This window comes from Calonectris borealis, chromosome 2 (assembly GCF_964195595.1).
Source record: "Calonectris borealis chromosome 2, bCalBor7.hap1.2, whole genome shotgun sequence".
NCBI lineage: Eukaryota > Metazoa > Chordata > Aves > Procellariiformes > Procellariidae > Calonectris > Calonectris borealis.
Window position 1 is genome coordinate 4,823,401 of NC_134313.1, and position 14,244 is coordinate 4,837,644.

At 39.7% G+C, this 14,244-nt stretch overlaps 1 protein-coding gene across 4 annotated transcripts in view; it reads left to right on the plus strand.

Annotated features, from left to right (window-relative positions):
* Window positions 1-14,244, plus strand: part of SLC45A4 (solute carrier family 45 member 4) — a 68,559-nt gene that overhangs the window by 12,932 nt on the left and 41,383 nt on the right. The gene's annotated exons all lie outside the window — the stretch shown is intronic.

A 14,244-nucleotide genomic window follows, 5' to 3' on the forward strand; every position in this document is an offset into this window, starting at 1 on the left:
TCATTCAAGTACTTGCAAAACCAAAACTTTGGTTTTGCAACTTCAGCTCATCCCTTTGTTGTAGGAATTATGACTGTCCTCCTGTTTTCCCCCATGGATGTAAGCCTGTGATTTCCTCTGCACCACAGAAATAAAGCATCTGTTTCTGAAATTTATCTAGTCAAAAACACCTAACAGCTTCAACCAGGTGCATGTGTGCTCACATCATACTTTATCTGACCTCTGCATATGATTAGGTGTTGGTCTCTTCTCCCAAGTAACTAGCGATAGGACAAGAGGAAATGGCCTCAGGTTGCACCAAGGGAGGTTTAGACTGGACATTAGGAGAAATTTCTTTACTGAAAGAGTGGTCGGGCCTTGGAACAGGCTGCCCAGGCAAGTGGTTGAGTCACCATCCCTGGAAGTATTTAAAAGACGTGTAGATGAGGCGCTTAGGGACATGGTGTAGTGGGTATGGTGGTGTTGGGTTGATGGTTGGACTCAATGATCTTAGAGGTCTTTTCCAACCTTAATGATTCTATGATTCTATGATTAGTGATGCTCCTTACTTGGGTTGCTGCTGTTGTCATCTCCTGGAAGATGAACATCAAGTCAGTTTTGAAAATGGAGAAATTAGTATATTATAGCAAATAGAAGCCACCAAGAGTTGATCAGGGAGCTGGAAACATAACATCTAGAATACTGTAAGGTCAGGCTCAGCTTTCTTGAGGAGCAGTGAGAAGACTCCGCATCCATTATACTTTTAGGATCAGAGAACAGAAAGCAATGAAAGCTTAAAGCAAAGAGCTGAATGCCCTAGCTTGTGATATGCCTGTTCTCAACAGCTTCTGCTGAACCACAAAGAAGATTAAACCAGAGCAAAGAGCAGAGGCTAAAAATTTTGTAGCAGTGTTTCTTCTACCATACAAGCAGAGCAGCAGAGGTGAAGCCAGACTGAATGCGAGTGGAGCAAGATGAGGAAAAGTCAGTGGTCCAACCACAAACTTTAAGCAGCGTAATAAAGGTGTGTGGATGACAGAAGATGAATGGAGAGCTATTTAACTATCTTCATGAAGCCCATGCTGTTGCTATGTGTTATTACTCAAGAATGGTCTAATAGTTTAGAGAAGGCTCCTGTCAAACTGTTGAGATGCATAAGCGGATAGCTTCAGTGCATTAAAGGCAGCTCTCAATTTGGTCAGTTCTTCCTCTGATATGTTCTGTGAATAGCCATACAGTCCCTGAGATAGGAGGTCCCTTAATGTTAGGTGCCTGTTAGACTAACCTTAAAGACTTCTCTGAGCAAGACATTGCTGTTCCTGTTTATCCTTCAAATCAACACTCAACAAATTTCACTTGCTAGTCTTCAAGCTGTAGTTGGTTTGCATTTTAAAAAATTTAAAGGAGATACTCAAAGTCTTCATCTATATTCACTTGACCAGTTCTGGGGTCCTGAATTTAAGTTGTAGTTGATATTTACATTGAAAGTATACTCAGTAGACTATGGAATCCCTTTTATTTTCCTTCTGAAGATGGCTTACACTAATTGCATGTGTATTTTGGTGTCTCTTTAAACAGTAAAGGCACAAAACCAAACCTATTTTGTCAGGTGTTCAGGTTGCTACTTCTTTCCCTATCTGCCAACTGATTTCCTACTTGGCTTTGAGACTTCGGGATCTATCCAGGGTAATAGAATGAGAAAAATTATTGCTTGTTCTCTGACTCTAGTAAGTAGATGATCTGATGCCTTTCTGAGGATATTAGATGTCTAGCAGGATAACCTGCCAACTCAGCTGTTGCACTGAAGTATCATGCTATTCTATATACTGAAATTCTGGCATTTCCCTCATTGTCCTGCTCTTCTCATATGCTGCTTTCAGTACCTGCAAGTATTAAAGCAGCTCTACCTACCTACAGAAATACCTGTGATACTATCTGACCGCAAATTCATTCTGCGTCTGAGAATGATCTCGAAAGGTACTTTAGCTGGTATGCAATTAGCTGTGTGTAAAGAAACAACCACTAGATTAGCTTTGTTTTCTAAACAATCAATCATGCTTGTATAGGCTGAACTTCTCACTACCATGTTCTTTACGCCAGCAACCCTCCATCTAGAAAATGACTCAAGTGCAATCACTTTGAATCTTGCAACTAAATTAATGTTGGCTATGATTTGTTGACTTTAAATACCCTTTTTATGCAAAGAAACTCTCCTCCTAGTAGAAGAAGCCTGCCTGGTCCAGTAGAAACTATTGCAAAAATATTTTGTCCTCATGAGCATTCAAGAAAAGATGCTTTAGCATGTGTAAGATTGATTCACTGAGGATGTTTTAGGTAATTTAAGGCTACATATCCGATAGTAACCTCCAAGAGAAAATGCTTGTGAGAGACTAGATGCTTTTCAAACAGTGTGGTAATAGTTCATAAGGCCAACCAATATTCTAGCTAGTTAAATGTAGGTTAGCATCTCTACTGCCTGCATAGCCTGCTTGCGGTAGCCCCAGCTGGCTTGTAACAAATAGCTATAGTGCAGCTGACAAAACCGTTATCCTGATTCCTCTTAACCACTCTACCCCTGGAAAATGTCTCTGTGGGGATTTAAAGGGGCACAAGATCTATGCTGTAGGTCATACAGTAATACTTATAGTTCCATGGATGAGATCTGCCCCCGTCTCACAGTGCAGCTTTGTCCCTAAAGGATTCCTTAGGTCATATGTAAAACTTCCCTTGAAGGATGACAGCTGTATATTTTGCAGCAAGCATACAGGAAAAGTTGATGGACTGACAGAGCATGATCAAATTGTCTGAATGTGACAGGACTAAGACTAGACTGTGAGATGTATTTACTTTCATTTTCACCTGCCGGAGGTGACTGTCAGCTGTAGAAACGACTGTAGTGATTGCACTGATACGACAGCAGACTTCAAAAGCGTTTCAGCTTTGGTACAGAACTGCTGCAGGTCTCATCCCGTAGTGGTCCAGATGTATGCTGTTGAAGTGGCATGGATGCTGCAGCTTGTGGATCCTATAAGAGGAGAGTGGCTGACAGTCATTCCCAAATGAGGTAAAAATGCCAAATTCTGACAAGCCTTTGCCAAGTGCTTCGTAGTTCTACAAAGTCACAAATGGAAGAGGTCTGTGTCCTCTAAATATTTCCCTGCTAGCAGGTCTTTATGTATCGAGTCCAACTGCCAAGCACTTGTAGCCTCTTATTATTTTAGTGTGTGTGTCAGTAAATATCTTACCCTGCCAGTTCTAACAGGGTTACAGCCTGGCAAAACATTACTAAGATAGCATTCGTTCATAGTCTAAAATCAAAATATGTCCTGATCAAGCTGCTCTTAAATGTGGCCGCCAGCTTTCTACAGGGCTGCTTATAAACCAGCTGTCTAAATCCTATTACTTGTGCTAAAATTTTCTAAAAAGGATGGTTTGTAAATACACCGTATTCGCCAAAGTGCTGTCCGTTCGTTACCTGTATTTCTTTCTCCTAGAAGATGTAACTCTAAATAGTATGTTTTGCCTACTTTGCTTAAAGTACTGTTTGTGGAAGTTCTTACTGTATTGTGTTCCTAAATGCTGTAGATATGGTCTGAAATCAGTGTGGTGATGCAACCCTTCCAAGCACTGATTTATCCATATCATTGACGGAACAGTATTCTTCTGGTATTCTTAAGATTTATTAATTTTATTAATTATTGGTGTTAAGAGCGGATGCTTAATTTTGGTTCTTTCTTTATCTTACACCTTACTTAAAATATATGGGCTATGCATCACTGCTAGGTCAGTTCAAATGTTTATTTAAATAATTCAGAAACTAAATCAAATAGCTATATTTTATGGCAATGAACATAAACATGTCTGTCATCCTGGTATTTGGGACAGTCTGAAAAACTGGAGCAGGGATCTGCTTGAGTGCTTTAGCTATACTTTTTATGGAGTGTGCTTTCTCAACGCTTGTTTGTAATCACTTGTGCTTCAAAAGGCAGGCACTGAAGATGTTTACCAAAGGTGCTGCACCCTAAAACTGCTGCTCTAACCTATAGCTGTTTCCTTTATCAGCACCACCTCATGCATCGCAGGCTTGAGGTCATGTGGCTGAGAAGCTGCTATTTTACCGCACCCTTTGCAGCATGGTTGCATTAGAAAGAGTCAGGCCTTCTTGGATGCCAGGGAGAAAGTAAGTAAGAAATAAAAATTTATCTCTAAACACCTTTATTCCTTTCTTTCAATACTATAGTGATCAGCTCCATTTAACACCTCATCAGGGGATGTTAGAATATTTTACTTGGCCCAGATGGAGGGAAGATATGCGAAGTTGGGGTGGGGAAGGGGCGGAAGGGAAGAGATCTCTCTCGTTTATGCTGACAAGAGACAGTTTCCAGCAATCCTGCTGAATCTGTGTGGGCTCAAACTGCAGGCTGTAAACAGTTGCTTATTACCAAGCTATCACAGTGATGATGCACCAGTTGATATGTGAGTCCGCTCAAAGAAGGCAAAATGAGAATATTTAGTGCAAGATGATATAACCAGTTATAGTTGTTTACAAATCCTTCAGAGAATCTGAAATGTGAGAAACCCTCTTCCGCGTTGTTTTGGTTTTCCTCTCAGGGAGTAATTATTTCCTCAGACTTAGTAAAGTCTGGCCAAAACCTAACTTCTCCATCTTTGTTGGAGGGTGAACAAAATTCTGTGGATGCTTTCAAAAGCTTACTTTAACAGAGTTTTCCGAGATTGAATGATGGTAATGCGTTTAGGGACTGGTAATTGGAGATAATTCCAATGAATTAGACTTTGCAGATGTTAATGATATGCTAGAGGAAGTTAGCTTATGAAGAACTATGCTGTGCTCTTTTTTGTCTTGATCTATTGAGTAGCTTCTGTAATTGTCTAATACATATTCTGGCAGTATTTGGGTTTCTTAAGCATTTACAGCCTGAAGAAACCAGCCTGCGAATTTGCAGAGCAGTGAATATAATTAGTTCAAATGCCAGTAAATGAAAATAAAGTATTGCGCTCTTCATCGTAGGTACAGTAACATCTGCAAGGAATATCTAACTTTGCATATACAGACTAAGTAATCAGTCCTGGCTTGACTATTTTTTTATGGATGAATATTGATGCAAAACGCTAGTCTCAGCCTATTGTATAGAAAGTATTGCTCATTCTGGAGAGTAATTTGCAAATGGTTGTGCTGGTATACTTCATTTCCCACACTGTGCAATCAGGAGGACAGTCTTGGTGAAAGAACTTGCAAAAAAAATGCTAGTGGCAACGATGTACTTATAGGATTATTCTTGCACCACTGGCCCCACTGGGTTAGACATTGTCCTTCCTTCTGCAGGAAGGTAAGATTGTTCCAGTTAATCCACCTGGTAATGTATTAAGATGTTCCTTGATGATAGCCTTAATTTTGTTTTCCTCTGTTGTCCTACCTCATTGAGACAGAGGGAATGAATCAATTTAATTCTGATGGGAGATAACTCTTGTGTTCAACATGGTTTAAAAATTTGAGGATCTTCTAGCAGGGCATGCCTAAGATAGGCCATTCTTAGCTTGTGCCAGACTGAAGTTTGACTGTGCCTATCTGACCAAATTAGTGGATTTTCTTAATGAAGGTTGTTACTCACAGCAGTGTTAGACCGTAACAGCATATTTGCACACTGGCCTGAGTGATCTCCATCCCCATGAGTTTTTGAGTTCTTTGTGCTTGTGTGGTGACTAGGTGGTGGTGTTTTGGTTTTGAAAGTACTTAGCTGTTAATGCTTGCTATCTTGCCCTTAACCTTTATGTAATGTTGGGGGTAGAACCTGCTACTTGGTGATCCAGCTTTCATGAATAAGGCATGCCTGTGTCATTGCTGTAGTGTGGAACTGTTTCTTAGTGCCTGTTTTACCAGCATCACCGGTCACAGCTGTTATGTTTTCTGCTAGCTGGGAAGACTTCTCTATTGCTATTTATGCCCATACCACCTTAGCTGTTTACTTCTTTAAGGTATCTGTATTAATAAACATGCGGGTAATGGGAGCATATATGAAGTTTTTCACCTAGCAGTAAAACAAAAATAAGTTTAATCAGATAATGCTACCTCCCCAGTTTAAGAAAATGAAGTATTTCCTACTAAAAACAGCAGCAGCAGTGATTTAACAATGTAATCTGATCTAATATTAGTAACAGCCTGTGCCTTTAGGGAGCAGTATAATATCCAATCCACTGAATAAAGTCTGTCTCGCATTAAATTCTGGACCCCTTTTAAAAAGATGGCTTCCCAGAATTGTTTCAGTAATTTCATAAAGATCCATGGTTTCCTACGTCTTTTCCCCAGTAATATAATCAGGCTGGGGAAATTACATTGGCCCCCAAAATATAAAGAATGGGGAAATAATGCTGTCTTATAAAGATGTTCTCCCTTCTCCCTGATGTCATGAGGACCTTCATCTCTCCACCTTACGTCTTAAGCTTTCTGTTCCTCCCCGCATGTCTGGGCAGGAAAAAGCCCATCAGGGGAGTTTGTCATGCACAAATTGCCATCTGTGACTGCATCACCACGACTTCCAGCATGAGCCAAAATCTTACTCGGTCATTTTCTGAGTAAGCTGGAAGGGGGTGGGAAGAGGGTCCCAAGAAAGCAAGGGGGCTTCTAGTCAAGGTCATGCTTTACGGAAAGAAGTAGTCAGGACACCTTATGGAAGATTTAATATTGGCAGGGCTGGAGTTGGAAGCCTGTTTATGTCAGGTTTTAATAATTTCTGGAATTCTGTATACATACCAAGGAAAGGGCGCAACAAGTCTTCATTAACCCTTTCATAATGAAGCAGCACACACCCTCGCTCTTATATTTTGGGGAGGAATTGTTGTTTGGATATTTTTATGGATTTGTTGGGGGAGTCAAGGATGTCAGGCGTTCAGCCCTAATAGTAGGAGAGCTGCCAGAATCATCTGCTTCTCTTAGATGAGTATATTTTTCAAACGTTATGCCCTGGCTTAAACAACAGCAAAGCAGAGGTTGTAAAAGACATCAACTGGATTACAGTGTGTGAAGAGTCCTGAGGGCAGGCAAAAGTTTGCATTGCAAGAAGTGGAAAAAATGCTGCTTCTCCGTGTGAGGTGGATTGCTCCATATCGTCTTCATTAGCAATGTGCTGCAGAATGATTTCCCCCCTCCCAGACTTTGCTTCGGTGGCCTAAATTGTGTGGTAGCCTCAAAAGTAGGTCATGATGCAAAAGCACTGTGCTGGTTCCAGTGGCTTTTTTTTTTAACCCAATCTCAGGTTTCAAGATGAACTTGTTAAAAAGCTCATCTAAGCCTTCATTAGGTGTCAGTCGTAGGGTTGCTTAGGCACAGGATCCTTGTAGAACAAGCTGGTGTATGCTGTTGTGTTTCAATGCCTTTGATTACCTGAATGATGGATTAAATGTTAGGACATGTCAAATGTGGTTCTTTATTGCACCCAGTTAGCCTTAACCTTTTTCCTTTGGCAGGCTTTTAGTGATTCAAAACAGGTTAGTCCAGTTTAATGTAAGATTATTTTAAAATTAGAGGTTGACTTTCCTCTCAAGATCTGGGGTAATGTTGCTCACATATGGGACTGTTGTTAAGTAATATGGGGTATAATTGCATTTTTTAAAAATTATTCTTGAACTAGTCTTCCCCCTCTGATAGGGTTAATGAAGTTCTGTTTTTAGAAAGCAGTAGCTAAAAATCTGTGTTTGCATTTAATATGTGAGAAGTCTTAATGGGAATGTAAACAACTACCTGCCTATAATTGATGCCTTTTTGAACCAAAGGCCTCGTGACTCACTTATATGATGGTGCTTCTAGAAAGTCACAGGATTTTTTGAGTCTAAACTTGTATGAAGGAAGAACATAATCTGTCCACGGAAGGATACAGTCCCTTTGCTGAATTTCAAGTAAAGTAGTTGCACGCATTTGTCCAGCTGGGCCAAAAACTCCAGGTATGTTTTCTAGATGCTTTTCTTCCTACCGCAGTGGTTGAACACTTCAGTGTCTTGATATGGGCCAAAGAAACTTCCCCTGTGGCCAGTTCTGTTACTATAAACAGCTGCTAATAATTAGCAACAGAGCCACAAAACAACCAGGGAGAAAATAGCTGCCTGTTGGCTAAGCAAGTGGTATTCTGCCTTGCATCTGGCAAGTACTAGGAGGCAGAATACATGATAGCTCTCACAGCATGACTGAAGGTCCTTCTTCTGCCTTCTGAAAAGGAGGTGTCTTGAGCTGGGCAGGTGAGTCTGCTTTTTGACCTTGTAGCCGCAGGGATCCACCGACAACTTCTCTATGTGAGCTGCAATTTCACACTGCCTTTGGGTATTGCTACCCAAAGTAATACTTCTAGCTGCCCCTATTCCTCCCTTCCCCCGTTATGTTGGTATGGATCCATGCAGCCATGCAATCAGACAAAACCAACCTGACTTTAAAAAAATATCCTTTTTAGCTTCTTGGATGTGTTCTGTCAGCTTAGTTTTCAACCTAGATCAGTTACACTGTCTGGTTCACTACTTAGATGCTTGTGTGGCTGTGCAGGAAGGGGTGGGAGTAAGGAACCTGGGGCAAAGAAAAGGAAGAACAGACTGCTGCTTTTAGAGGAAATACTTGTTTATGCCAGCTTAAAGCAATTGAGAAACCTATAGTGTAAGCAGTATAATAAGCTGGTAATGTATTTTATGTGATATTCCCATGCAAGCAGCCGATTGTAAAACAAAACTACCCTTGCTAGGAAAACAGGCTGTCCTAGCAAAAGTATAGTTTGGTGTTACAATTTGAAGCTGCCATCAGGTTTGTACTGCAAAGAGTATCTGTCTGGTTTCAGCTGCTACTATCTCTGTAGTGGAAGCTGCTGTTCCTAATGCAGATCTGTAGAACAAAATCAATCGTGGGGGAGTCATCTGTACAAAATAGGTTGGATCGGCACATTATGGAATCGTTTTTAACTATTTTGAGAATGGACAAATTTTTGTGAGGTGGTGTAGCCGTGCTTGCAGAGGGATGAAGGACAGCCTTGCCTTTTAGAGCTGCTCTTTCACAGCAACATGCTATTGCTCTATTGGCATGGTGGAGCACCAGAGGATTTGAACTCAAAACATTAGTAATTATCCTTGGACAAATGCCATTTTACTCTTGAAAAGGCACAAGTCCAAACGATGTATCATTTTGCAAGCCAGTCAGATGTTGAAGCAGAACCCAGTGTCCATTTTGCATTTAATCATAGAAGGAATAATAAGTCATGTTTTTCTGCAACATAGGAGTAGAAGTGTTCAGCCAAACATTTATTTAGTCTGAGGAAAGCCAGATAAACTCAGAATGTCTTTCTTTCCAATGGTAATATTAAAGCTATACTTAAATCAGTCTAGATAACTTTTCAAGAGATGGCCAGATTACTTGAAAACCTTAGCATAACCAACTTGGCAGAAAAGTTAAGTATTTGACAAATAAATGGAATGACTAGGCAATTATAGGCTTGCCAGCCTAACATGATTCACAGGTGAAATAGTAAGGTTACTAGTGTGTATGTCTGTGGGATGTACTCATTGAAGGACTGAAGGACAGTAAGGTGTAAGACTCTGGGAGGAAAAAAATCTTGTCCTATTAGACTGGCAGCTTCTGGACTCTACACTTCTTTTTTTTCCAGTCAAACATTTGAATATTTCATAAAGTTGAAGTACACCTACCTTGTTTTTTTGTTGTTTATGGTTTGCTCCATGTGTTATGCCGAATGTCACATTAACACAATAATTATTGTTAATGTCAATAATATGACATTAACATTGTCACTGTTAGTGATCCAATGACAACTGTGACCAGAATCATTAAAGCCTAGTTAAATTCTGGAAGACTTGGTTCTTAGCTATTTTTCCTTATGAAGTTAGTGGTAAACAATGAAAAGACATTTGTACGCAACGATGGCTCAAGGTATCTCTTCATCCTTCCTTTCAGTGACAGGAAGGTAAAATTCTTTTAAACTATAGACTCTTTGTTTGAGCTAGAGTATTTCCTACATCGCTAGAAAACAATTCCTGTGGAGCAAAACTCTGAATGCAGCTTTTCACTATGGTTTGAGGAGACTTTGATCAATCTGTATACTTGCACGTAAATGAAAGTAATGATAATGGAAGAGGCAGATCTTGAAGACATGATATGGCTAAATAAATTACTGGAAGTTAATGCAATAAACTGTAAAGACCAGGATGAGAGAAGGGGGTAGTTTGCCTCTGCTCAATTCCCCCCTTGTTCCCTTAGATATTCAATAGTGTTTGAACACAACTGTTTCCACCCTTTTCAGTTTGCTCATTCCAGTTTTTCTTAGGCCGTGCTTATTTTTTCCTTCAGAATTTAGGATTTTGTAATGCATGCACACCTACCCTGTTGAAATGAATTGTTTCTTAGCCCAATAAATGCCTTAAGCATTGCCTAATGGCTTCAGAGGAAGAAAGCCCTCCCAGAGAGTTCAAATTTTCTTATGGTATCCAGTTCGGCCCATTTAACTGTATCTACAAGCCAAGCTTTATTACTGCTTAATAAAGTACGTTGTGATTACCTGAAACTTACTGCATACTCCACAGCTTAATTAAAGTCATATGCTTTGGCACTGGTTCAGAAAATCTAGTTGCGTGTTGAACAGTACATTCCTATTCCTTGTAAGCAAGAGATATCTGGAAACATGCATTAAAAATAGTCCAGTCTTAAAAGATTTGGGCAGGATCATTAACCCCATTTATTTTGGTATTGATGGGTGTACCACCAATATTCTGACCTCCAGATGATGGTATCACAAATGCAAAAACACTGCTTGTCAACCTCTAAGTCCTAAACTTACAAAACATGTTGAGAAGTGTGATAGAGGTCATTTGCCTGAGGTGTTGTGTTGCGTAATTGTCTAGTGTGAGCTTTTTGTATGTCTTTAGCATCTTAGTGCTCGCTAGAGAAAAGAAAACCACTGAATTTTGTGGGCCACAAATATGACCTATATAACTCTTCCTCTTTGGAAAACCCTAAAGAAAGGCAGTAATTTTCCTCAGGTTCTTTGATGATTCATGTGCTTTGTCTATAAACGCTACTGATTTGAGGCACAGGATTGTTGTGATATAGCCTTGTCAAGCCTATAACATGTTGTTTTGTACTTCACATAGTCATGTTATGACTTATGCCTAGATGGAAGATAGATAGTAAAAGTATAACAGATAAGATTACAAGCAATTTGAAGAGCTTTTATAAAATTTTGCTTACAGATTAGTTTTCAGAATATATTACTTGCCTGTTTTGTTGAAATATTAACTACCGCTTTATAGGGTTTGTCGTTGTCGCAATGTGGCCAAAGGTCAAAGTAAAACGTGCAGTTAGGTTGAAGAGCTAGTGTAATCAGTCCCCTCCTCCCATATACACTTTGCAAGATCAGGAATATTTCTGTATCTAAACTTTCTTCATACCCAACCTCTGTACAATGCCCAACATGAACCCCTTTCCATGGCTGAAATTCTTCATTCTACTTCCTTATTCTTTGTTATTCATGAAAATGCCTTTTAAAACTTTATGGAAAATATAGTGAGAGTGCATGGCAGAATGGGGGACATGGTCTCAGCTTCCTGAGATAAATGCTGTCTCGTGTGCCACTTTACATTTTTAAATTATTTTGTTTAGCTGCTGCATGACTGGATGGTCAGAAAGGTACAGATGAAAGGGAAGCTGTCTTTCTGAAACCTTCTGCCACCATGCCTCTTGACATCTGTTTGAGGAAGGGATGCCAGCTCTCTTAGTACCTAGTCTGCTTGAATGACAGGTAAAAATGTGAACCTAATTCATCACTTCTTTAAAAAAAAAAAATAATAATACTGGCACGTTTCTTAGGTGGACTCCTCACACCATGAAGCCTTTGAACCACACGAGTAAAGGGAATGTGTTGGAAATTACCATGGATATTCAATGCTACTATTAAAAAAAAATCATTGTCAATTAAGGTTTGGTTTTACTAGCCAACAAACATGAAAAAAAAAATTTGTGCTAGATGCAGGCATGGGAGCATGCCTTCTTTGGTATTTTAATCCAACTCCTCTTTAGATACCATTTACTTTGGAGTTTTTTGCTGCATAAAAGCTTCTGTAATATTTATTTCCAGCAGGTAAATGAATTTGTCTCCCTTTTTGATAAGGAAGAATGCCACTATTCAAACTTGCCAAATTCAAAATGAACTTGGAAAAAGCAGCAGCAGAATCTGGATGGGTCTAAAATGAGTATGAACACAATCTAGCAGGACTTACTAAAGAACTAGAAGACCTTTCTGAAAGGCTCTTGTTATTCTCTGGCTCTTGTATTAGACATGCACTTGGAGTCAGATGAAAATGCTGCAGAAGACTAGCATTATGCTTACCACAAAATTGGCATAATGGAACAGTAATTCTGTGTTCCTTCAGATCAAACCTGTCCATTGTGCCTCTTGCTATTGCACTTGAATACTGTAACTGCTTTTTCTGGCATGTTTAAAATATACTGTTCTTATCTGTGTCAATTACAGCTTCAAAGTCTACCTCCATCTATCATCCATTATTCCTGTCTCTTAAATTATCTGATCGCTCCTCATCATCTTTCACTTCAAGAATAACTTTTTCAGTCATCCCTTAAGAGTGTTGCTCAAAAGGGCTAAATCTCAAATATCCTCTTTTGTCCTTTCCAGTGACAAATGCTCCCAGCCTGGTGTCATCCTGCTTGCGTATGCAGGCTGCCCCAGTGCATCATAAAACATTCTGCTGTGATGAACTGCCTGCCTCTCCGTGCCTCATTCTGCTACCCTGTAACTGAGTATTAAATGAGGTGTTTAGGGAAATTAGTTAAATCCTTCATAGACAGTGACAGGAGGGGAAATTAAACATAAGAAAATGCTAGAGATTTTAAAGCCATCTTGTACAGGAGTGTTATCCATGAACCTTAGTCTGTAATACAACACGCATGTTCTGAATGATTTCTGAATAATAAGAGCTGATATGCAAACTTCTGAATTCTACTGAATTCAATTTTGCCTGAGTCTGCCAGCAATTAAACATTTTATGACTAGGCTGTAATTAAAATAATTGCTCCTACTCTAGAGCCTGTATTTTGTAGGTTTTACTCACCCAAAACTTGTGTTATGAAAAGTGGATGGGTGTCTTTTTAATACACACAGTACTTAACTTCATATTTATGATAAACTAATAGCTCTTCAAGGATTGTGTTGAAACCTCAGACACTAAAGCAAAGTAAGAGAATCGCATCACTTCCCCTCCTGATGCAAGTTCAACACTGCACTAACTACTGGAAGGAGGCAAATGAACTCTGCCACATGTAGGAGCTTAGCAAACCCAAACCTTGACTGGTGGAAAGAAAAACCTTTATAAAAACAAGGTGCTTATGAAGAACTTGAATAAGTACCTGTCTGTGCCATAATTCAGTAACCCTAGGCAGTGCATCTCAACTCCTGTTAATTCTGAGTGGGTGGAGAAATGCTTTCTTGAGTCCTTTTTGTTCTGAGCAATTTAATGCTTATAGATTAAAACTTGGAACTTAAAACTCTGCTTATAGCACTTGTGTTCAGTAAGTTATTTTAACTTCTCTCATGTGATTTAAAGGTTTGACTAGCTCAGAAGCAAATTATAGTATTAAGTTGTTATTGAGGTGATCAAATCTGAGAACTCTGGTAATCTTGGGGAGCCTGGGAGGAGAAGCAGCCCAGACCAAAAAAGATGCTTTTGAATGGAAGAACAAAGTACACGCAATAAACCCACTGGGGGTACAGCTCGAAGGAGGGTATCAGCAGGAGGGAGTGCTCAAGGTGATGTTTCTGTGCTGTAGTTTTAGTAGAACAGTGTGTCGGGTCATGCTGAAACGGAGTTGCTGTTGTGTTGTGCTTTAAACCCCAAACATGTCATCTTATTTCTTAAGGCTCGTTTTTAGGTTCACTGCCTAATGATCTGGTTTATGCTCTAGCCCACAAAGAGTTTTTGTTGCCACAACTGAAGGGGCAGTGAACTGCAGCGCAGGGACTTCTTTGGCCAGCTTTGTTGCCAAAGCCAGCATCTTGTGGAACCATACCCCCGAGGGGTTTTGTCCTGGGATGCGAGTTCACACTGTGTGCATAGATGTGAATATGCATCCTTCTAGTGCAAATGTTTTTGCATAGACTTTTTATAAAATGCTTTCTTTTTTTCTCCTAAGTACTTAAACACATTTTGATTGACATGGTACAGTATGTATGTCTGCTTAGACTTTGTGGCACAAAG